At 36.7% G+C, this 25641-nt stretch overlaps 1 protein-coding gene and 1 pseudogene across 4 annotated transcripts in view; both read right to left on the bottom strand.

The window, feature by feature from the left end:
• Positions 1–25641, bottom strand: part of Syt1 (synaptotagmin I) — a 532145-nt gene that overhangs the window by 43243 nt on the left and 463261 nt on the right. The gene's annotated exons all lie outside the window — the stretch shown is intronic.
• LOC102018054 lies at positions 19333–20225 on the bottom strand (annotated as a pseudogene).

Raw genomic sequence — 25641 nt, 5'->3', positions numbered from 1 at the left:
CTCTCTCTACAATGCACGCACGCACCTGCACATCACCCCCATATCACTGGTTCTGTTCTTCTGGAGAATACTGACGAGCACTGTACAAAGGTTTATTCCTGTTCAGGTTCCATTTGAAGCATAGGTTTTCTTATGATAATTTTCCAGAAAATGAAAGCACTGGGAAAACCAAGCTAATCAGGCTGGCTTTTCTCAGAACACACCTGTCACCTAACGACTTCATTTCCTCAGATGGACTGGATATCCATGGGATCTGGGGACTACTTTTTCTTCACGAGGATGACTCACCTGGCTCCTCATCACAAAGAGGAATTTGCTTTGAATTGCTTTTTTGATAGGATTGTTTGTGGTCAGCGGTATGGCAAAAATAACAGTATCTCCCAAATATAGAGATGTTAACTTAGGTGGTGGTTTAAGCAGAAAAGCTAATTCAGGCTCTTGATGTGTTGGGGAATTGTGTGGAATTTCCATGGAGAATCTTGATTACTGAATGCTTTACAAATAAGGCAGTATGGATGACTACGGTGTCTTATTATCTTCATTTTAATTCTGCCTAAGCCCTGACTCATACACTGAGGATTTAATGAGCTTTCATAGAAATCTCTACATCAAAACAGCTCTTGGGGAGTCAGGAGCTTTACTGGGCTCGTTTCCTTTTGATCTTTTGTTGCTAGTTTCCTTTCTTATGCCTCTGGCATTGATGTGAGTGAACTTAGGGGGCTGTTTAGATTTGCAGTACAGAGGAAGCACCTGGGAGAATCTGTGTCTTAGGCTGCCCATTGGAGAGGTGTGTTTTTCAGGCTGTCTTGTTAGCTTGAAGGACAGAAATCAGAGTCTTCAGAGTTGACCAATTTTAGATTACTATGGGGGAAAATACTTCATCAAATTTGAAACCCAGATTTTTTTCCTCCCAAAGCTTGAAACTTTGAATTGGTGTCTATGCTTAAAAATCTAGTATGTTTCCATGGCAGCACCTACTGGCCGAGTGGGATATGGCAGCTCCAGAAACCAGCCTGGACTTCAGGCAAGGAGGGAGGTGTTATATTCCCCCGGTGTTTGCATGCAGGCTGATGGAAAATGATCATGGGAGAATCTGCTGTTATCTGAGCTTATGACAGGTGGGTATAGACTGACTTAAACTGGGGCATCAAATCCAGCCCCAGAAGATTGGTGAAGGGCAGCAAGCATTTGACAACCGGCACTAGGCCACACACTCAGTGTGCCCGAGGGACAGGATGTCCTGCTAATCTCTTCCTAAGAAGTTTGAGATTTTACTATTTTTAATCTTTCTTTCATGTGATAATATCCTATTGGTAAGTTAAATAAAGTGCAAAGTAGAATTCTTTCTACAGAAATCTGCTAACCAACAAAAGCACTTGGAAAAGATGTTTATTCTAGTAGTGGAAGAAGAGGCAAGCCCGGGTTTTGTCAAGGCTGTGTCACCAAGGCTCCTATGTTCCTGACTTCAGGGTGCCTAAGTTGAAAGCATCATAAGGATATTATTACGTGGCTTACATAAACACTGACTTGATTCTAGTTATCATTATTGAACACCAATACTGTAATATATCGGCTCTTATTTAATGTTTTACTTTTCAAAGAATTTTGGTACATAGTATAACAATAATGAAAGCTAGGCTGGCCAGGCAGCATTGTATCCATCTGACATTTGAGAGTCACAGATGCAAGAAACTGAGATTTACCTAAGGTCTCATTGTTAGCTAGAGCTAGCATGCCTATGACATATCCCTAACTGGTACCTGCGGGAGTGTTGGTTCCAGGACTTGCATAGATGCCAAAACTTAAAGATGCTCAAATATCTTATATAAAATTGTGTAGTACTTGCATATAACCTTGGCAATATTCCAAAATACTTGAAATCATCTCTATATTACTTAGAATACTAAATACTGTGCAATGTAAATGTTATGTAAATTGTTGTTGTTTTGGCTGGGGAATAATGACAGGGAATAAAAAAGCTCACACATCCTTTTTCCAAAAATTTTTGATCCATGATTGGTAGAATGTGGGGATGTGGGATCTGTGGATAGAGATGGTTGATTATAGAGTATATTTCAAACTTGCTAGGACTGATGATTTGAATCTGTCGGTTACTGTGATATTTTTTGAAGGGGTAAAATAGGAGTAAGATGCTTATTTATTATTTTGCTTTGGTTTTTTTCAGTTCATGCACGGGCCATGTAACTAACTTCCCTACAGAGACCCATGAAAACATGGCAATAACACAGACAACAGGGAGCTCAAAGGTGAACAAAGCTTGTCTTTCAGCAATGCCTTTGATCCACACCTCTCACCTGTTATGTGGTCTCTTCTGCTAAGTTCTGTCAGAAGAGGCGATCAGGACAGCCACCATATTCCATAGCTCTGATTTCTGGCCCTTGTATTTCCTTATAAACAAATATCCATTTATCCTCTTTGTATTTCTCTACCCTCTGAAAACCAGAAAACCCTGTTTAACATCTTTTATTGGCTCAATTTCTGCTTAAGACACTCTGGGTTGGCAGGAGATATTATGAAGAGCAGATGACATGGAGATTATTAATGTCATAACATGTAAAAACTGGAAATTCTAGGAAGGTAGAAAGGAAGTTCCTTTTCCAGTGGTAGGAGAAACTTCTTGTGTGTTAAGCATTGTGTCTGATGTCATACAAACATCATCTAATCCAGCCATCCAGTATAACCAGGAAAAGTAGGTATTATCTTCATTGGGGTAGAGAAATTGTGGCTCAACTCAGTAACTTGCTTTGCACCTCTATATCTACTTCCCTCTGTGACAACATGTTCATAAACATAAAGAACAGGCGAAGAAGATTCAGAGTAGAGACGAAAGTTTGCGTTTGATGAAGACATCATAACTAGGGTATTCTGGAAGGAAAAGTAGAGATCTGAGCAAAGGTGGCATTAAGTATATTCTAGTCATCTTGATTGTAGGGAAAAAGATGGTCAGACAAATTCTTTGCTTTTATTCATCAGTTTGATTTGTTCAACAGAGATGATTTGAAGGTGATTAAAGATCTATGGAAGCTTCTCTTCAACATTATTCTTGTGGATGTCATTGATTAGTTTAAAAAATTTCTAATGCAAGTCAAGGGACAAAGAAGCATCCTTTATTCCAGTGATTGTCAACAGTGTGGTTTTATATCAGCAGAGCCAGCATCACTGGGGCATTTGGACCTACAGGTTCTTGGCTATCTTCCCAGACTTCTTGGAGTTGCTAGCAATCTATATTTTGGCAAGACCACTGGATGATTCTGAAGCTCCACCAAATTTGAAGGCTACTTCATTACTCTAAAAATCTCTTCTGTGGGAGAATTATAGTTTCTTTCTTCATTTGTATATGAAAATCTTAAAGCTATCAGTGATCATCAGTACTGGATAAAATATAGTCTTTTTTCCTGATTTGTTATGGAATAACAATATAGACTGTTCCTACTATCAAATAAAGCTATTGAAGGTTTTATTTTTCATTCTTGGCAGTATATCTGAACAATTAGACTTATAAAGAAAATTAAATGTAACATCTAAGTAAAGGAATATCACATCTGAAATTTTATTTTCTTTGAGATTATCTGCTAAAGACAAAATTTTAAAAAGCAAATCCAGTTATCACTGACAACTTGTTAAATGTCATACAACCCTCTGCATTTAAGAATAACCATATCAAATTCTTTTTAAAACTTGAAAGGAAGAGATAAATATTCCTTCTCATCCCTGCCCTTTTTTAATTCACCAAGAAAAAATGTCTTTGAAATAATAGGATTCCATAATTGTGGGACCTCAAAGGAAACCAACCACACACAGCAATCCTGGATTATGTATTAATGTCAGAACTGACTAATACAGAAGACAGTGAGACGACTGGCTATTTGTACTGTCATGTTGAACTGGACAGCGATTTAGATTAGAAATTTGGAAGGGAAGCAGCTATGAGGGCTCTGAAAGAATATTATTAAAGGAATTGCTGTTAAATGGTAAAATTTTGGAACCACAATATCAAGTTCTCTCCTTTCTTACACTTAAAAACTTAAAATGTACCTTGTAATACATGCCCGTTCCATATATTATATGTTTTTTCCAGTAGCAATTTAAAAGTGTTCTAAAACACTTTTTAAACACTGTTCCTCCTCAGTAAATTCTGTTTGCAGATGTCTTGATACATGTGTATGGTTGGTAAAAATTCATATGTCAATTTGTGTCAGGAAACATTACCTTAATCTCTGTATTGTTTGGTAGTGCTAGGTATTGACCCCAAGGTCCTCACACGTGATAAAAGTAAAAAGGTATTTTAAGCCAGTACTTTTTAAAAAGCCAAATCAATTTATTAAACACAAGATAGCAAGTGGTATCAACTCAGAGTGTAGTCTTTAGTATTCTGTCTACTTACAGTATGAAATCCATTCAGTGGCAATTTCAAAAAATTTCCCTGTGTTTCAGAGGAGGAAGACCCACACTAGGGAGGATTGTCACCTGAATGGTGTAAGAGGGAAATGAAGAAGAAGGAAGGCTTACTTCTTCCCCTCTCCTTGGATATCATCTCCCGGCTTCCAGTGCAGACCTGTCAGCCTTTGTTGCGGACCCTTCAGCCTCCTGCTATGGACTCTCACAGGACACTACATTGAGTTCCAGGCCTTCGACTGGATCCTTCAGATCTCCAGTGTGCAGACAGACCTTTTGCACTCTTCCACAGCTGACTCTGGGAGGTCATTGTAAGCCAGTCTTGTAAGTTTTTTTTTGTCTTTTTGGGACAGGGTCTCACTATGCAGTTCAGGCTGGCCTCAAACTCACCTCCTGCCCAGGCTGGCCTCGAACTCACAGCAATCCTCCTGCCTCAGCCTCCTGAGTGCTGGGGTTATAAAGGCATGAGCCACCACACCCATCCTGTAAATTCTTATGTATCTGTATATCTTGTCTACTTAGGTGAGGTCCTGGGTTGGATCCAGCACTGTATGAGGAAAAGTTAGTGGTTGTCCTGTGAACCTTCAGGACGAGTTTCTTAAATTTATTAAGGATTAATTTGGAAAATTTGAATATGTAACTGAGTATGCTATGACACTTCAAAAGTAATGTTATTTTATTTTTGATACATGTACTAACTTAAATTGATTTTTCTCTCAATAGTCTTCCTGTATTTTTATTCCCCTTTTATTATATTTCTGGAGTAAAGTATATGTTCCATATATGTTATGAGAGGACATCTCTAGGAATCGAGAAGATTTAGACTACTATTAGAGTCTGTCTTAACTGTGGAGCAGTTTCATTCATCTACAAATAAATCCTTCAGAGGAATCCTGAACTGTAGCCATGGTTGATTTATTTATTTATTTGGTTTTTTTTTGTTGTTGTTGTTTTTTCTCCAGTACCGGGAACCGAACTCAAGACCTTGCGCTTGCCAGGCAGGTGCTTTGCCGCTGAGCTAAATCCCCAGCCCCTTCATGGTTGATTTATGTCTCTTCTATAACCAATCTTCCCTTTTACCACTTTCTTTTCTCTCCTTCTTTTACATCACAAATGTGTTCAATGGCTGACACATATCAGCCATTTAAAGTCATCTTAGCATTAAAAAGGCTATAAAATAAAAACATGTGGTAAAAAGTTTTTGTGTTCTAAGATTCTCATGAGTGAATGATTTTTTTTTTTGTTTTGTTTTGTTTTTTTCCAGTACCAGGAATTGAACTCATGACCTTGCACTTGCCAGGCAGGTGCTGTGCCGCTGAGCTAAAATCCCCAGCCCCAAGATTTTCATGAGATTAATCTGCTTAGCTTTATTATATTCCTAATAATAATCACAGAGCTAATTTTAGGCAGACAAGCTAATCCATCTAATGACCAAATATATTTAATAACGAAACCACTTTCTTGCAGACATGTCACTAGTGAAATTAAATTTATGGTCCAGATGTTTTAGCATTTGAAAGATTAATGAGAATGAAAATATATCAGCTATCAACTAGAGGTTTGAAAAGTTGTAGTGGGAACTTGTTCTGATAAATTTTAGTTAGATATTACATTGTATCAATGTGAGGTGAAACAAGTTTTCCTTAACATAAAATAAGCCAAGTAGATCAGTTCCTATTCTAGTAGTCAAGCAGCTAGAAATGTATGAATTCTGAAGTGTGTCAACCTTTAAGAGGAGATGTGAGGATGAAGGGTGGGTTATGTGTCATTAGCTTCTGATTCGTATTGATCTTTATGAATTTAAATGGGTTCATATTTGGCTATTGAATCATCCTACTGTCTCTGCTTTATATCCCGTCATGACAATCTGTCTTTATCAGTGCCAGGATATCAATTGCATACACAGGTTAAACCTGACACACTATTTGACTTTCTGCCTATAATTCAATTCTAGCAGTTTTTTTTTACTGTCTTCAATTTTTTCTTCCACTGTAAAAAACAGTATCTCCACTTTCACAACTGCTTCAGTGATATTCCAGATCATGTTCATCTCTGCTGCAATCCAAGTTAATACCTCATCACATACCCTAAGTGTATACCATGTGTTTATCACTGAGTTATCTAGGCTGTGTGAACAGCTTATGTATTTGTATGATCTTAAATATACATGTTAGCAGATGGTAAAGCATTAAAGTAGACTGCATACAAATACGTGGAATCGTATTACCTCTCCAATGCTGTCTTTTTGGTAGCTTCTGGGTTTGTCAGAAACTAGCAATATACTGACATGGCAACAGTTTCTGGTCTTTCCTGCCCCAGAGTGGCGCAGTACTGGGGAACACATCTGGGGAGCTCCTCAGTATTCATTTCTTTCCCAAAGAGCAGAAGAAATCAGGCATGGTGTGAAAAAGCTACAAGCATGCTGACAGAGAAGCCTAAAGAAATGCCTTCAGAATTGCCCATGCATAACTAGTTTGGACAGATATATTCTTTTTCTATATTAACTGGGCGACATTACTGTGATTAAATTGACTAAATCATTAATCTTTGTTTTATGTATTAGACGAAAAGGGTTATCTTTTTAACACTTGTGAGTCAGCTTAAATTGGTTTATTTATCTTGATTTTTTTTCTGTGTTCTGTGTCTTTCATATTTGATGTAAACTTCATACCATATGTGTGACCAGTTGGTGAGTGAAGAAATACCATCCATCTTCCTGTTCTCAAATGCTGTGAACAAGTATATATATTCATTTAAGTATTGGCAACCTGTATTATCTGGTGTGTTATATAATTTTTAGTGGACAGTCTCGGTACAAATTACAAAGTCTGTATCATTGCATAATTTCTTGTTACATATAGGTTTCATCACAGTGATAAAAAGTTGAGGTGGATTTTGCTAGTAAGGTAGGAAATGAATTTTCTTGAAAAGCTTGTAATTGTTATTTTTAAAAATTGTTGTCTAAAGCATATTCCCATGGAAAACTGTCTGTTTGGAGTATTACAAACATGTTTTTTAATTGAAGCACAGTAGTTACTGAAATACTCTTACAAAAGAAGAAATTCTTTGCAGAAATAACGATCAATAGTAGGTGTCTATTGGTACCCATTCATTCATTCTTCAAAGAGTATGAATTTTATGGGGATACGTGCTGTTCATGTCGTATGAATGTGGCACATTTTTAGTAAAAGTTTAAAATATATGTGAAGTGGAGAGTTTTCAACAATGGATTGATATTTGCCATGAAGCCTGCGAATTGCTGTAGTGATAGCCTCATTTTAGTTGTGACATCTAACATTCTACACATTGTCTCACAGACCTCATGGGCAAGTCTGCAAGAATCGGTATTTTAAAATTCGTTGGTTTCTGATCACAACAAATCAGCCATTCTGAATAAAAATAAACCCGTTTATTTCTTTCTATGGCTTTCCTAAGTGGTATAATCATGTGTAATTCTTACTGTCTACTCAAAATGATTGGAGAATCAACTAAAGATTCTATTTCAATGAATACAAAAGATAATGTCTTTCTTTTTCTCCGCTCTTGGCAAAATCTTTTCTACATTCAGAGAATAATGAAAATGGGCCACTTTAGCTCATGGCCATCTTCCTAATACTTGCTTTGAAGTTAATGACCTGTGGACTGTGTCATTTCTTATTAAGTTTCCCCATTTTTTAGGGAGATTCTCAAAGATTTTAAGTTATATGGTTCTGGTGTCTAAATGTATACATTCTGGAATTAGGGACAACATTTTGAAACCATTTCCTGTTGGTTTTGACAACCACTGTTGTCCTTTGTTATTTTTGTCGCATATCTTTGTCTTAGTTACTTTTCTCTTGTGGCTGAGACAAAACACCTGCCCTCAAAGGAAAAGGTGGAAAGGTTTATTTAGCTCACAGTTTATAGAGCTCTCAGTTCATGACTGGCTGGTTCTAAGGCAGGGTGACTTGGTAGAGGGATGCTGCAGAGCAGAACCAGTTCACGGCAAGCAGAAGAAGCAAAAACAAGCAAGGGAAGGAGAAGACAAGCCTCTTTCTCTCCCTTATCTTGTGTCCAGGCTACCAGGGATGAGGGTGGTGGCAACCCAATCAGCGGACTGATTTAGTGATCACCCACCGTTAATCCTAGCACCCTCAATCCCACCGTTGCAACATGAATCAATCACACATTCTGGATTCAGCCACATCTAAAAAGCCCCACCTGTGACTACATGAGGCTTTGGGGGGAATCTAGGCACAAGCCATAACAATCTTTAAGTTAGTGTTTTCAAAGGGTGGTTTCTTTAGGACTTTGCATTAGCATTACCAGGAGTTACTCATAAGCAGATGTCTGAGACGTTATAAGCAGAGTATTGAATCAGGATCATTGAGGTGGGCTAGGGCACCTACATTTTAAACAAATATCTCAGAAGCTCAGGAGCTTTGAATGCACTACAGTGCACTGATTGAAAACACCTGCTTTAAAAATAATCTTTGCTCCTACTGACAAAATTTGCACTGGGTATCTGTGTTGAAAAACATTGAAGACTTTGGATTCTCCTTTGAGAACTTAGAAATTAAGCCAAATACTTTCAATACATCCACAGTTCCATTTAAGAATGCATGCTATTACTTGTGGTTGATCTGAGGGTTGATATTCTTTAAGTAATTAAGATGGGGTGGCAACCTTTTATAATAAATGGCAAAAGCAACCCAGACATAAAATTGCAGCTAGGGTGTAGTATAGAATGAATTATGAGTCAGACGACCTGGATTTAAATCCATCCACACTTATGAGCGAGTTATTTAAACTCTTGAAGTTTCAGTTTGCTCATCTGTAAAATGGTAAGTATTGTACCTACCTCGCAGGTTTACTGTGAGGATTAGATGGACTGCTCTCTGTAAAGAACTTAGCACAGTACTTGATTCATATTAAGTACTTAGCAAATAGCAGTATCTTAAGCTGTTTTCTTAAATGAATGAAGTGTTCTCAGTTTCACTGGCTATATTATTTAATTTAGGGCTTATCAGATAGGATATGAGACTGGGTAGAGGATAGATAGCTCATACTAGAATAGTTACAATATGTATTGATTCGGTGTGTTTATACAATGATTGACACAGGTGTTGCTAGAAGATTTGATTAGAACAGTATTTGATAGTCCTTTGAACATGTCTCTTTAGTCATAATTGCTTCTCACATTTTTACATCTTGTCAGAGTTTGTGAATGTGTATGAGAACAACTTGATTACATAAACTTCTGCTGTAGGGAGAGAAAGTACCCCTGAGAAGCAATAGACAAGTGAGTAAGTTGCATATTGAGCATGTTTTTCTAAACATTATGAAGCCTCAGAGTTTCTAGCACTGTAGAAACACCTTTGATGCTATCCAGAGATGGGTTGCTTTTTAATGTGTTGAACAGCAGGACTCAGGCATATATCCCAGGCCTAGGAAAACAGGGCTGGGATCACGTATGATGGACATGATCAGATCCTGTCCTTGAATTATGTTCAGCCCCAGAAGTTACAGCCCCTGGGGCTAGTTATAGCCCCAGAAGTTGGGACTGAAATAACTGCTTCTTTGCTAGGCTTTCCTATGAGTAGAACATAGAAAATTTTTAGAAATTTCCACCACTACAACATTCACACCTTCTCAAACATACCATTCTTGCCTTCGGTTTTCTTCTCCCCTTGAATAACAAAGCTGGACAAAGCATGTGTGTATATGCTGAAGAGGAAAAGGACCTCAGTAAAGGCCCCAGAGTGACAAAGAGCTGACCAAGGCAACAAGGACAGCATTACAAGAGTATACAGGCATTTTATGGCTCAGCCTCACATACAGCCTCCTACAGCCACACACACAGAGGTTTAAATATTTTTACAGTTAGGTAGAAAGAAAAGTAAGTGTGCACAAGGTGTGTGAGCTCTTCTGGGTATTTTTTTTGTTGTTGTTGTACTTTTTGAGACAGGGTCTTACTATGCAGTTCAGGCTGGCCTTGAGCTCACTTTGTAGCCCAGGCTTGTCTTGAATTTGCAATGATCCTCTTGCCTCAGCCTCCTGAGAGCTGGGAGTATAGGTGTGCACCACCAGGCCCAGCAAACCCTTCTGTGTTTACAAAAGAGTATTTATATATTTATGAAAAGCTGATGGTCTTCATGGGACAGCAAAGATTTTAGATTAAGTATATCACCTAAAATATTCACACGATACCACCCCCAAACTTCCTATGGAAATTACTACATGCATTGATCAAGTTATTGTAAATAATGTTGAGAAAAACATGCTCAATATGTGGATTTATTCACTTGTCTGTTACTTTTCATGGGTCCTCTTTCTCTTTACAACAGAAATTTATGTAATTAAATCATTCTATACACATTCACTTAATTACTACATGTATTGATCAAACCATTCTAATTCCCAGGATTATTTTTATGCTAAAGATGAAATCTGGATCTCTACATAATTCGATATTACAGGAATCTGAAGGTATATCTACCAGACATTTTAATCTCTTAAATATTTTTTGACATTATACACTCCTCTAAAATAAGAAATCTTAACTGTTATCCCTGTAGAATACATATAAAATAGATTTTTGTGTATTATCTTTGATTAAATGCTTATGGAAAGGACAGAAAGACTAAGAAAACAGTGTTGTTAACCACAAATATTAAAGTGTTCATACGTGATTTTAAATAGTCTCCTTTGAAAAGTTATTTAAAATTTTTATTTCTCTTCAGTGACTCCATCTGTTAGGGCAGCATTCTAAAATTAGTAAAAAAAACCAAACAGAATAGACTCATTGATTTAAACATGAAAGGAGCCTGAAACATCAAGTAGTTTAATTTTTTTCCTTGAGAGATTGATGCTTAGACAATTGAAGTGACTTGCCCATAGTTCTTGTTCTGGTTATGGTAGACTTGAGATTGGTATTGTTTAGTTCCCTCTCCATAAAATTTAACTAAGGTACGAAAAGGCAGATCTTGATTTGTGAATTATCACTAGATTTCTACCAGCTCACTGCTCTCTCAGAGTATTGTCTCTTCAAGAGAAAATGTATAATGTGTGCAAAAATATTCCCCTTGTGGAGGAAACTAGTTACCTACAATATGCAATGATTGTAAGGTGGGCAAGGATGGGTAGAGACAGCAGAAGTGCTGAAAATGGAGATGACTTGAGACAAATTCGGAAAAAGACCAATTGAAATATAAGTCTGTGGTTTTCAGCGATCTCTGTGTCTGATTTTAAATTCATTTCCTTGAGCTCATACAGGCAGGTGACTGGGCAGACATTTTTGTGTCACACGTGCTCAGAATGATTTTATTATGGGATACGTTATTATTCCAGTAGACTGTCTTTTACATATGTGAGGTTTGTTTGGGGAAAGACAGCAGGAAGGATGAGTGGCATGCAGTACTGTGGAAACCTCAGCTGAGGAAGAGACTGCAGGAGAGGAGAGGTCGGAGGTGACAGGAGGGGAAGCAGTGCGAGCATGCCGCAAGGGCATCTGTACATTCTATGGCTGCGCTGGGTCAGGCATGAAGGGTGCCTGGAAATGACAAACTTCAGGAGACAGCACTGCACATCTTTGCAAAGCATTGTTAGGTTATAGAAATTAGTCATCATAGCTTTAGACATCCAACCACTAGGGAATGTCAGCCATAAAAGCATAACAGGCATGGAAGAGTCTATGCAATGGAAAACAAATGAATAAACGGGAAGGAAAAAAATCTCCAAAAAATTTGGAGAGAAGTCTGTATGGGTATTTCTAAAGGAATCTCTTCCTTGAGAATTTTCAAAATGTACTTATATACATTTTGTTTGTTAAGAATGAAATTACTTCTCTGGAAGGTCACGTGGGATGTTTCATCGGGAATGATTTAAAGTAATTTTTATTTAATAGCAGGGCCTAGTCAACTTTAAGGGATAATTCAACCCTGGTATTAGCTAATGCTAATTTTAAAACAGCAGTTCTGTAGCACTGTAGCACTGTCAGAGCCCATAGCAATGACATTCACCCCACTACCATGTACCACCTTTCATCTTAGTTCAGCCTGGATATCCATAGCAAGTTTGATTTCCTTTTGACTACGTGATTTTCTAGCTTGTTCATTTAAAGATAGGCCACTTTATCCTGGTCTGACAAAAGCAACCTCTGGGGAGTTTTGAATTTCGCTACATGTTCTTACCTAAGATATTAGTGACACATTCTATTCTTGGCTTTATTTTTTCTGGGTAGTATGCTCATACTATATAAAATATTTTTTGTGAATTAAAAAAAAAGGTAACTGAACACAGTTGATTAATGTTCCCATAATTGGTAACTTTGGCTTAATATACCAATTATTCTAAAACCCATAATGGCCTTCTTATTAAAAAAAAAACTAGCTTATAATTGTCCCCTGACATCATTTTGAATTGAAAATCCTAGCACTATGCCACCGGTAATTGGGTATCATAACTGCAGTTTTAATTTTGGATGACATTTGGGGTTGAGGATGAGCATAAAGATTTGTTAGGCTTTTTAAGGCTAATCAGATTTCAAAAATCAATGAATATACATCAACCTTGATTGAGCATCTACAAATAGAAAACAAATTATATAAACAATCCTGAGAGCTCATTTCCTATATAACTGATTATGCTGTAGTTTGGAAATTTTTTTTGTTTGACAGTAGCTTATTCTAAATTGAAACTCAATTAATTATCCCCCTCCCTTCCTGATGTTAGCTGTTTATTATAAATTGCTTGGTGAGTATAGCTATTACCAGAAAAAACTAAATAATCAAACAATAATTCAAAGATTTCAGTGTTAAACAAATAGATTAGGAACAGGACATATATGTAATTCTGGAGAAGCTGATTAAACTTACCATGTAATAAGTGATGATATTTTCTCACATCCACCAACAACATGGAATCAACTTTCATTCTTGCTTGTGGATGTTATTTTCATTCAAAACTTAAAATGATGTTGTATAAAGTCATTGCAGCTTTAAGTACATGGTGCTTTGGGTCTCCCAAGTTAGCGTCATTGATGTCAAAGATGCTCTTTTATCTCTGTGTTATAACTTTGAGTTTAAAGTTCACATATTCAGACAGTGTAAAGCTGTTTATAGGTTTTTGTCTGTGTGAAATTCACATATATTTTAGATGCCAGAGTTAAGCTGAATTTTAAGCATACTTATGCTTGTTGAGATATTGGTTTCTTTGGTTATGCTTTTCTGTTGACCAGTTTCTACTTCTCCTTAACATTAAACTGTTTAGTCTTATTTTTGATATTGAAGCATTAGAGATTATAGACATAGAAGATGCTGTCTATAGAGTCATTTTGCATTTAAATCTAATCATATGAAGTTTGGTTTACATTTTGTGTATAAAGTTTGTGTTAACATTTTTTTTTTACACACAAGCATTTCTACAAGCAGTGGCAAAGAGCATATATTTAAGGCAAATAACAGTACTTGAATCTCTTGGATTTTTTCAAAGCTGGAAACTTGCCTTCACTTGTGTTTATTGTATAGTTCAGCACTCAGTGAAATACAAAAATGTTGTACTTATGGAGACTTTGCTCTAATTATGAAAACTCATTTTACTTTATTTGTGAAAATCCTTCCTGATTAAAATGATCATCTCAAGATGGACATGGTGGCATGTTCCTGTAATCCCAGCACTTGGGTGGCTGAGGCAAGAGGAATGCTATGACTTCAAGGCCAGCCTGGGCTACATAGTGAGTTCAAGACCATCCTGGACTACACAGTGAGACTTGTCTCAAAAAGAAAAGAAAATCATCTCAAAGTCTGCCCTCATCATTAAATTCCCTAGAAGAGGGTAATCCTCTGGTTGAATAATTAGGGCATAAATAATACCTCTGTAAGATCTTGTTTTCTCCAGAGAATTTGTAAGTAATAGATAGGATCATGGACAGGTTATATGCTTGGGGGCCATCTTGCACAATTTAGTGTTCATGGTATTTTGAAAACGAATTCTTCGTAGTTCACCAACACAATAAAGACAAAGAGGGATTTGCATCTTTTAGAAAGGCACAGGTATTTCAATAATTACGAACTGAGAACTGCAGTGTAAAAGCTCCTCTTTGCACTTTTTTTATTGTCATGTATCTGAGTAGTCTTGGAAGTCACTTTAGGAGATGAAAGAATTTGAAAGCTGTAGCTTCAACAAATAAGTCTAATTAAATTCATTACGACTTTGATTTACATTTCTCTTTTTAGTGATAATGCACATTTTTATATACCTATTGGCGATATATATATTTTTGAAAAATGTCTTTTGCCCATTGCAATGAGGTTGTTGGTTTTCTTTCTGAGTAGAGTTCCTCATATCTTTTGGATATTCACTCCTACTTTGCAAATAGTCTCTCATTTTATAGTTTGTCTCTGGTCACTCTTCCTTTCATGTGCAGAAGCTTCTTAGTTTGATGTATTCACATTTGTTTATATTTGCTTTTATTGACTATGCATTTGGGGTTATAGTCAAAATGTAGTTACTCAGGCCCAAATCATATTTTTTTCCTGTTTTCCTCTAGTGGTTCATAGTTTAATGTCTTACTTTCCATTTTGACTTTTAAAAATATGTTGAGAAAAAAATATGGTGAGAAATAGGAATTCAGCAACTACAGGGTGAGGAAGAAGTGTGTGGGTAGGAGCCAGAGGTGGGACTGGAAAAGGATTTTTAGACTGATACCTGTCCTGTGCACCTCCCCCGGAACTGGAGGGCACCTACAAAGGGAATGATCCCCCTGGACGACAAAGTGGCTCAGGTGGACGGGCCGGAGGCCAGGATGCGTAGTGCGCTTCAAGCCATAAAACTTCAAGTCCACATTTACAACACCTGCCAGTGACCCCTGCCCAGGGCCTACCTTGCCCTTACCCCCACAATGCGCTTCTGTCTGCCTGGACATTAAAGAGCTTTCCGCCTGACAAGACGCCAAGAAACCAGTGTGAACCCTTGCTGTGTTGGTTGTCTGGACTCTTGGAACAGGGACTGCAGTCGGCAGGGCTCCAGGAGGACACAGCACCGCAGCCCCTCCTCCTCGCTCTGCCAGCAGGGCTCAGCGCATCCAGAGCGCCTACTTCCCCGGAAGTGCTTCACTGGTTTGGTGCCCTGCCAACCAGTTTTGCTCTGTTGCATACAGATATTGAGTATTCCCAACACCATTTACTAAAGAGATTGCCCTTTCCTCATGGTCTGTTCTTGGCACCTTTATAGATAATTATTGGCTGAAAATGTACGGGTTTGGGTCCTCTGCTCTGATCCTTTGATCTGTGTGTCTGTTCTTGTTACCAGGGCTATGCTACTTTAGTTCCCATAGATTTGTAGTAGACTTTATTATTAGGTAGTGTGCTGTCCACAGCTTTTTCTTTCTCCCCAGTTCCTGAACAGACAGAGCAATCTTATGTGGTTCTACACGAGTTTTAGGATTTTTTTTTTTCTATTCTGGTGAAGAATGTCTTTGGTATTCTGATAAAGATTGCATTGAATCTTTATAATTGCTTTGAGTAGTATAGACATGTGGCAATATTTTTTCAATTCACAAGTACAAGATATCTTTCTAGTGCAGCTTCAGTTTCTTTCATTAATATTTTATGGTTTTCATTGTAGAGATCTTTTACCTCCTTGGTTAAATTTATTCCTGTTTATTTTTTTTTTGTAGTTGTTGGAAACATGATTGTTTCCTTCATTTCTTTTTCAAATAGTTTGCTCTAAGAGTTTAGAAACACCACTAATTTTTTATATTTTTTACTTTTGAAAGAGAATAAAAAATAATAAAAAATATTAGAAAATGACACAGAATTTCACTAAACAGGATGATAGGAATTCAGTAGTGGTTGTTATATTACATATTGTTGTCTTCAAATTAGTTGTTCATATTACCAGATATAACCATGCAAAATTGGTCAAAAAATTAAAAAGAAAAAAAAATTAAGCATTAACTGTTCCTTTCAATAATATTGGTTTATTGAAAGGATCACTGATTTTTATATGTTTATAGTTATATCCTGCAACTTTGTTGAATTCACTGGCTCTAACAGTTTTTTACTGAAATAGTTCTCAGGATATATATATCTCTAAGTAAAGTAGGCATCCTTATGTAGTTGTGGATTTTAAAGGAAAATTTCATGTTTTCTCCCTATTGATGTTAACTTTTTGTTTGTTATACATGGCCTTAATTATGTTGAGGTACATTCTAATCATAACTAATTTGCTGTTTTTAATCATTAAACTATATTGACAGTTGTCAAATGCTTTTTCTGCATCTATTGAAATAAATCATATGGTTTCTGTCTTTCACTGTGTTAGTGTGATGTATGATGTTTATTGATTTGTACATGTTGAACTATATTTACATCTTTGAGATGAATCTACTTACTAGTAGTGAATGATTTTTTAAATGTGCTATTGAATTCAGTTAGGTATAATTTTGTTGAGGATTTTTGCATTTATGTTAATCAAGCCAGTAGTGTTTTTTTCCCTGGTGTGTTAGTCTGATTTTGGTGTCAGGGTAATGGTGGCTTCATAGAACAAGTATGAAAGTATTTCCTTCCTTCCAATTTTTGGGGAATAATTTGTGAAGAACTATATTAATTCTTTAGATGTTTGGTAACATTTAGCAGTGGATCCATCAGCTTCCAAGTTTTTCCTTGATTGTAGGCTTTATTACTGACTCAATTTCCTTACCCATTACAGACTGTTTAGACTCTATTTCTTTATAATTCAATCTTGGTAGGTTTATATGTCCAGGAATTTATCCTTTCTTTCTGGGTTATCAAATTTCTTGACATATAATTATTCACAATTGTCCCTTATAATCTTTTTTATATTTCTGTTGCATCAGTTATGTTTCTTTTTTTCACATCTTATTTTATGTTTGATTTGTTTTTCTTCCTAGCAAGTCCAAGTAGATGTTTGTTAATCTTATTTCTTAAAAATTTTTTTTAAAAATTTCCTTAATCTTTTTTTTGTGTTTTCTTACTTTCTATTTCATTTTTTCCTCTGCTCTAACATTTGTTATTTACTTTCTTTTAATTTTGGGATGACTTTTTTCTAGTTTTTCTTGTTTCTTGGGGTTCAAAGTTAGGCTGTTCATTTGAGATTTTTGTTCTTTTTGATGTAGGTGTTTAGTGTTTTTAGAACTGCTTTTGCAGTGTTGCAGAAGTTGTGGCATATTATCATATGTTTTTATTTTCATTGTCTCAAGAAAATTTCAAAATTTCCTCTTTATTTCTTCATTCACACATAGGTTGTTCAGGAGAATGTATCATTTCCAAGTATTTGTAATTTTTATTAACTTCTCTCTGGTTATAGGTTTCTAATTTTACACAATTATGGTCAGAAAAGATACTTGTTATACTTTGAATCTTCTTACATTTATTAAGATTTGCTTTGTGTCTTACCATATGACCTATCCTGGAGAATGTTACATGTAGAGTTGGAAAGAAATTATACTCTGTAATTGTTGGATAGAATGTTCTATAAATGTCTGTTATGTCCATTTGGTGAAGAGAACAGTTTAAATCTGATTTTTGGTTAGCTTTCTATTCAGGTGATTTGTCCATGGCTAAAAGTAGGGTGTCAAAATTCCTTACTATTATTGTATTGCAGTTTACCTCTCCACTTGGGTCTATTTGCTTTGTATATTTGCTCCAATGTTGGGTACATGTACATTTATAATTATATTCTCTTGCTGAATTGATTCATTTATCATTACATAAAAACCTTCTTTGTCTGTTTTTGTAGTTTTTCACTTAAATTCTATATTTTTTCACTTAAATTCTATATTATCTAGCTATAGGTACTCTTGCTTTTGGCTACCGTTTTCAGTCTATACTTGTCCTTAAAAGTAAAATGAGTCTGTTGTAGGGAGTATATTTGGGGCCTATGTTGCAATTCATTAAGCCACTCTTTAATTGGGAAATTTAATCTATTTACATGCAAGGTAATTACTGATAGGTAAATATTTATTACTTCTACTTTAGTTTTGTATAGGTTCTTTTATCTTGTCTTTCTTTGTGGTTAAGTAATTTTCTCTAGTTTTGATTCCTTGCTGTTATGGCGTGTGTTTAGATGTCCCTCCAAAGCCTCATCTCATAGATGAAATTTTCCAGAGGTGGCTGGATCTAGAGTATGTGACAAAGGAATTGATTCATGGTGCAGTGCTAATCTTAAGGGCACTAGGACTAAGGGTGTGAGTGCTACGTTCCATAAGTAGCCTGGATAAGATGTGAGGGATAGAAAGAACTGTGTTGTCCCTTGCTTTCTTGCTTGCTTTGCTACTTTCTGCCCCTCCATGAACTATCTCTCCTCTAGAATGCCTGTGTACCATCCCACTCCGCCTTGAAGCCAGGCAATTATGGACTGAAACCTCTACAGACTGTGAGCTAAATAAACCTTTTCCTCTTTTAACTTTAGGTGTTGGGTGCAATCAGAAAAAAGTAACTAAGAAACTTGCTTTTTATTTTTGCTGTCTCTACTATAGGTTTTTGCTTCATAGTAATAATGAGACTTGTAAAGTATCTAAATAAAGTGGGTTATTTTAAATTATAACAATCTAACCTTGATTGCAAAAGAGAAAGAAATGTTTTACCACTACTCATTTTTTTGAATTTTTGATGCTAAAATTTACTACTTTTTATAATACATACCCCTTAATAAATTATTATAGTTATTATTCACATAGCCTTAACTTTTGTACTAATAATATAGGTGATTTAAATATCATCACACTGTTAGAGTGTTCTGCATTTGACTGTATTTTTTGTTGTTGTTTTTGTTTTTCTCCGGTACTGGGAACCGAACTCATGACCTTGCGCTTGCCAGGCAGGCGCTTTTGCTGCTGAGCTAAATCCCCAGCCCCTTGACTGTATTTTTTACCAGTGATTTTTTGTACATTCAAGTGTTTTAGTGTCATCCATCACCATCCTTTTTTTGAGCTTGAAGAACTCAAAGAAAACATTTCTAGCATTTTTTGAAAGATAGGTCTAGTAGGGATGAATTCTCTCAACTTTTTCTTCTACTTTTTTGAAAGTCTTTACTCTTTCATTTCTGCAGGATAGTTTTTGTGGGTATACTATTCTTGGTTGGAAAATTTTTCCCCCTAGCATTTTGGATATATCATCTTACTGTTCTTTATGGCTTTCTCTGAGAATTTTGCTGATAGTCATTGAGATTTTTTCATACGTTATTTCCTTCTTTTCTCTGCCTTCGTGATTCTCTTTGTCTTTGATCTTTAGCAATGTGATTATAATATGTCATGGGTTAATCTTCTTTGGATTAAATCTGACTAGAGACATTCTGTACCTGGACATTTGTATCTTTCTCCAGGTTTGAACAGTTTTGTGCTATTAGTTTTTAAAATAAAGTGTCTATCCCCTCATCTTTCTTTACTCTGTCTTGTTGCCTATGACTTACACATTTACTATTTTGGTGTATTCAAATAAATTCCTTTATTTTACTTTTAAAGATTTTTAAAAATATATTTCACATCAGTCTGGTTCATTTCAGCTCCTTTACTACCAACTCTGGTGACAAGGATGAAGACTGCTTCACTCCTCTGCCTTCTCTTTGCCTGTGATAACCAAGGGGTAAAATATATACTGAATCAAACTTTAAGCTTCACATTATCTTTGTTATTGTTTATCTGGACAGATGTGGCATCCTTCTGCCTGGCTGTGAGCAGAAAACTCTTGATTTCCTCAATTTTTTGAGGCATGGTGACAAGGCACTCAGAAGACGTGGACTAGAGGGACACTCACAACCACTGACCAGAATCCAAAACATATAAATTCTATGGCTTTCTTCATTTAGTTTTCTTTTTTTCTCCTCTATTTCCAAATAACCTATCTTTGAGTTCACAGATTTATTTTTTGTTGGTGTCATCTGTTGTTGATACTTTCTCTTGCATTTTTCATTTCATTCACTATACTTGTCAACTTCAGGACTTCTGTTTGATTTCCTAAAATTATTACAATCACTCTGTTAAATTTCTCTGATAATTCCCGAACTATTTCTATGTGTTTCCTTAGTTTGTGCTGCTTCCTTAAAGTAACTATTTTTAATTCTTTGTGAAGTCAGCTCACACATCTCCATTTGTTTTGGGTCCATTGCTGGTACTTGTCTATTTGGTGATGTCCTCATCCCTTGATCATTCTTGGTTCTTGAGGTCATTCATCAATAACTCTGCATTGGATAAGTGGGTACTTATTATATTTTCAGTCTACTTGTCTTTGGGAATGTCCTCCAACAGTAAGCTTGGCCAGTGATTCTTGGTAAAGTCTCTTGTATTCTTTAAGCGTAGGACCATTGCAGTGCTAGAGGGTGTCCTAAACCAAGTACTACAATGGTCATTACAATCCAGGCTGGTATGCCATGACTTCCAAGGCTTCTTGTGCTGGACTGGAATCCTTCATCTATCAAGGATGGCAGTGTTGGGGAACATCTGACTCACATGGCTGTTAAGGTTTGCTGACAAACCAAGACTACCAAAGTTGGCCAATGGTGATTCAGCAGGAATTTAAATCCATTTCACAGAGGCCATGGGTTCCTGTCTAACACAGGGGCAGACTTGGTCTGCTCATTCCATCCTGGAATTAGGGGCCATGTATCTGCCCAGTGCTGGGTTTTAATCTGCTGGGCCAAGTTTGGAGACTTATGCAAAGTCCTATGCTTAATTCTCTTTCATTCCTTCAAGTGGACAGTGACTCTCTATGCAGTGCTGCCTGGGGTTGGGGAAGTCAAATGTGGGTAATATAAAACTGTTTTTCTTGCCCTGCTCAATACATCTTTTTGGGCTATGACCAAGTTCTAAGTTAATTTGCTCTTATGAAAGTGTTTTCATATATGGATAGTTGTTCAAATTGATATTTCTGTGAGGAGCCATCACTGGTCTGCCATTTTGCTCTTCCATCGTCCATTATTTAGATTTCTTTTCCTTTTTTCCTCTCTGAATAATCCCATTTTGATATTTTCCCCCTTTAGTGCATTCTTTATTATATACTAGAAAATAATTTTTTTCTTGACAAATTCAAGTGCTTTTGGACTTTTGTAATTATATTCCCTGAGATCAGTTTATCTCTTAAATGTTATCCTAAATAATACAGGAACTTGAATGTGAATCAGTAGGGAAAAAATAATCTCTCAGGGAACTTAAATAAAATAAAGAAACTGGTCCTCTGTGGAATAGCAGAGCATTACAGACAAAGGCATTTTATATTCACAAAATGCCTTCCACTTCAACCTGAGAAGTTTTACCATTTAATCATTTCCCTGAAGTAACAGGCTCCCACAGCTGAGAATCACCATGTCACTTGCAAACACAGTATTTCTTTAACTGGTGATGGGTTCCTTGACAACTGATTGAAAAACATATTGACTAAAATGGTCTTAATAAGCATACCTCATGACCTTCCTCCCCCGTGGTCTCATCAGAAGGTAATAAACTAGTCTCATCATCCTTAACTCTCACATAAAAGACTATCTGTCAGAGAAGTAATTACCTAGTCAGATATACGCCCCTCAGAGGCAAAGCCCAGAAATCATTATAATACTCTGTAATTAGTGTTTATTATTTTATCTGGTCATGTCAGTAGAAGTACAAAAAAAGTGCCCCTCAGCTGGACAATCCTATCATAACAAGATGTAGAGAGTATTAATGTAAAAGCTTTTCATTGTGTGCATTTTCTTTGCCATGGCAACTTAAAATCAGCTTGCTTCCAAGCAATTTGTAGCTCAACTACACTCCCTAACCCTCACTCAGCAGACCCGGCATTTCATCCAGCAGTATCTAAATCCTTAGCCTGACAACAGGTGTAGGTATAATCTTGACAAAGACCTGCATGATAAGCTCCTCATTTTTCTCTGCAGGGACAAGTAGTACATTCAAAGCTTGTTCTTGGCAGATGTTATACTAACAGAAATTCAGAATTCAAATCCTTCAAACCCCCTGGCCATGCTGTGTGCTAAAATAGGACGTAAGTACACACAGATGCTTCCTGCATTTCAATGAAGTGCTGTTAACTGGACGTTGGTGTTTGTTGCTCTGCACTTTGTAACCATGGTGGTCCTTCTATCTTCGTCAAAGAGATCTGAGAAGAATTATCTGATCAATAGCAACTTGAGAAAGTCTCAGCTACAGATTTTTGCAAAGTTTATACATACAGTTTTACTTTTGAACAAAGAGTAGTTTCTTCTGGAGTGAGTAAAAGAAATGCATATCTAGACTTTAAAAAATTGAAACTTTTGTGTTTTAAAGCAGAAAACAAGGAATTAAGAATAATAATGTTATAGGTTAATATCTATCAATATTTCATAAGTAAAAGCCAGTAAATTTTCCTGGCTGGGTAATAAATGCCTGTAATCCCAGCTGTCAGGAGGCTGAGGTATGAGGATCATGAGTTCAAGGCCAGCCTAGGCTACATAAGGAGATCTTGTCTCAAAACAAAAACCAAACAAAAATAAAAGCAACCTACACAATTATGGGAGAAAGTTTGATGAAATAGCTAAAGGAATGAACAGCAGATTCTTTACATCTCTAGGCCATAGTATCTCAACTACTTGTTGATAATGACACATTGCCTAGAATTGTCCTAGAAATGAAAGGAGATGGGAGTCATCAAGGGTTAAGCACATGCACGGTGGACAGAAAGCTCTGAATAGGATAGAAGTTACTTCTATTCTAGTAGATATGTGTGGTGTTAATCTTCTTCGCTGAGCTTTGCATTCTGTCCATGCTACACTGCTCTGTGTTTTGGGACCCTACATATAGGATTGCCATAGCTTAAGGATCTATAGGAAATCTGAAGGGGTTCCAGAAAGAAGTCTGGTGTGGATGTTTAGGAGCTTCATGGACTGAGGGGAAGACTTTTTACAAAGTCTACATGGGGCACTTCAAGGGAAGCTGATCTTCCTGTTCTGCTACCTGAGACTTCTTAGCTTTTAGGAGGGAGCTTGCTTGTCTCCAGAAACAAACACAAGAATAATAGAAATTTGCTGATTGATTGACTAAATGAGGTATATATGTAAGGAACACATATCATATTAAACTTTAGCCAAAGAGTGTCTTTCAATTCTGATCCCTACCTGTCTTGCAGGATATTTTCTCAAAAAAATCTAAACCACAGGTGTTGCTTATTTCCCCCCCTTTTGGGGAAGAGCAGGCATAGAAGTAATGTTGAAAGAAAGGCCATGATTAAAATTAAAATTCTTGGTCAGTTCTCATAGCAAGTATAATTTTTTCAGATAAAAGTGGTCAATTCTAAAAGTTTTCCAAAGATGTTGAATTGTTTCTGGAAAAGGGGGTTTCAGATTTACAAATTATAAAACAAGACAGAAATTGGAGTGGGAAGATGTTGGTTAGATTATTGGTTCAGTTATATACTCTCTGGTATGACCTTTGGCAAGTTATGTAAAATTTTTACATCTATTTCCTGTAAATAATGACTATCTCAGGTTTGTTGCAAAGATAAAATGTATACATGGGTGCCCGATATTCAGATTTTGAAGAATTGCCTTCATGGAGAAGGTATGTGTCTAGGTTACCTGCCTGGGACACTTTGCACGTGATGGTACTGAGAATGATTTGTGGGCCAAGGACTTCATCCATATATTCTGCCACCTGTGCTGATGGTTGGGGAGAGGACACTAAGTGGTTGCAGGGTCCCAATGCACTGGGAGGCTGGAGAGACGATTGGTGTGGGTGCTCCATTGACGGCTGAGATGGAGGCCAAAAAAAAAAAAAAAAAGAGAACACCCCTCTGCTTTCTTAGATGGCTTCCAAGAGGCGTTGATAAAGCATACTTCCCTGGGTCCCAGTTCAGTAGAGAGACAAATTATTCTTTTTTTTTTTTTTTTTGGTTTTTCTCCGGTACTGGGAACCGAACTCACGACATTGCGCTTGCCAGGCAGGCGCTTTGGGACAAATTATTCTTAAAGATAAACTTATTACTCAGTCAGCCCCACATAATAGAAAAAAGCTACAAAAAATGGCTTTTGCCCCAGATAGCTCACTTGAGATGTTAGTAAGAATTGCCTCCTCAGTATTTTATAGCCATGAGGAGGAGGAGGCCAAGGAGAGAAACCAAAGAGACTGAGAAAAAACAGCTGCCTTCGTTGCAGCACTAAGAGAAACAGACCCTAAGTCTGATTCTTGGGGCCCCAAGAAGAACTCGACAACTATATTCATCTGCTACTGCTGTCAAAAGCCAGGCCACCTCAAGAGGGACTGCCCTAAGAAGGCCCCTGGGCCACACCCTGACTGTAAAAGTGACCACTAAAGGTCAGACTGCCCTTTGAAGCAAAGGCCCCAGAGCTCAGACCCCTCCTACGAGCTGGTCCAACAGGAATGAAGGGGCCCAGGGCATACTCTACCTTGTCCCTCTGGCCAGAATGTCATCTCCATGGAGGAGTCCTGGGTAATCATGACTATAGAGGAAAAAGTAAACAGCGTATTGCTGGACACTGGTGTTAGCCTCTCGGTCCTTCTTTTCAATCTTGGCCTTCCTTCTAGTCGTTACACCTCAGTGAAAGGAGTCACTGGTGAGGAGGTAATATGCTATTTTTCACAACCCTTAGGCTGTAACTACTTGTTAGATCTTTCTTGCATATCTGTTTTCCTGAGAAACCACCTTGAAGATACCAACATATACTACAGCAGCCATTGATAATTTCCTACCAATCTGTCCATAGCTCTGTAATGTTTGTATTGTTCCTATGCTATTTCATAAATGGATATATGTTTGTTACTGTGTTTCCTACAACAACCATTGAGAATAGTCAATGATTATTTAATTGATCACTCATGTATAGCTCTATTTGTTTTTTCTAGAAACCACTTTGAAGATACAAAAGTACAACAACCACTGATAATTTCCTACCACTTTTGTCTGTAACTCACTATTATTTGTCTATTTGCTTTCCTGAGAAACTATCTTGAAGATACCAATAGGTAAAATAATTCATAACTTCCTACCACTTTTTCTGTAATTTGGTAAGTCCCCTATTACTATGTTATCCTTCTTTTACTCTTTTAAAAAAAAAAGATAAAATGTAATTGTGCATGTAAAATATTAAGCACATCAAGTAGTTCCTTAGCAATATCTATTATCTTTGCTGCCATATTTCCTTTTGCATAATTTTAGTATCCTCTTAATAATTATATTTGTCAAAGTTAGAGTTCTATTTAGTAAGGTTTTAGAACAAAAACACATACATGTTTACTATATTAAGAGG

Source organism: Chinchilla lanigera, unplaced genomic scaffold, assembly GCF_000276665.1.
Source record: "Chinchilla lanigera isolate Chin_1 unplaced genomic scaffold, ChiLan1.0 scaffold00004, whole genome shotgun sequence".
NCBI lineage: Eukaryota > Metazoa > Chordata > Mammalia > Rodentia > Chinchillidae > Chinchilla > Chinchilla lanigera.
Note: the sequence above shows the minus strand (reverse complement) of the source record. Positions and strands in the feature narration are given on the sequence as shown.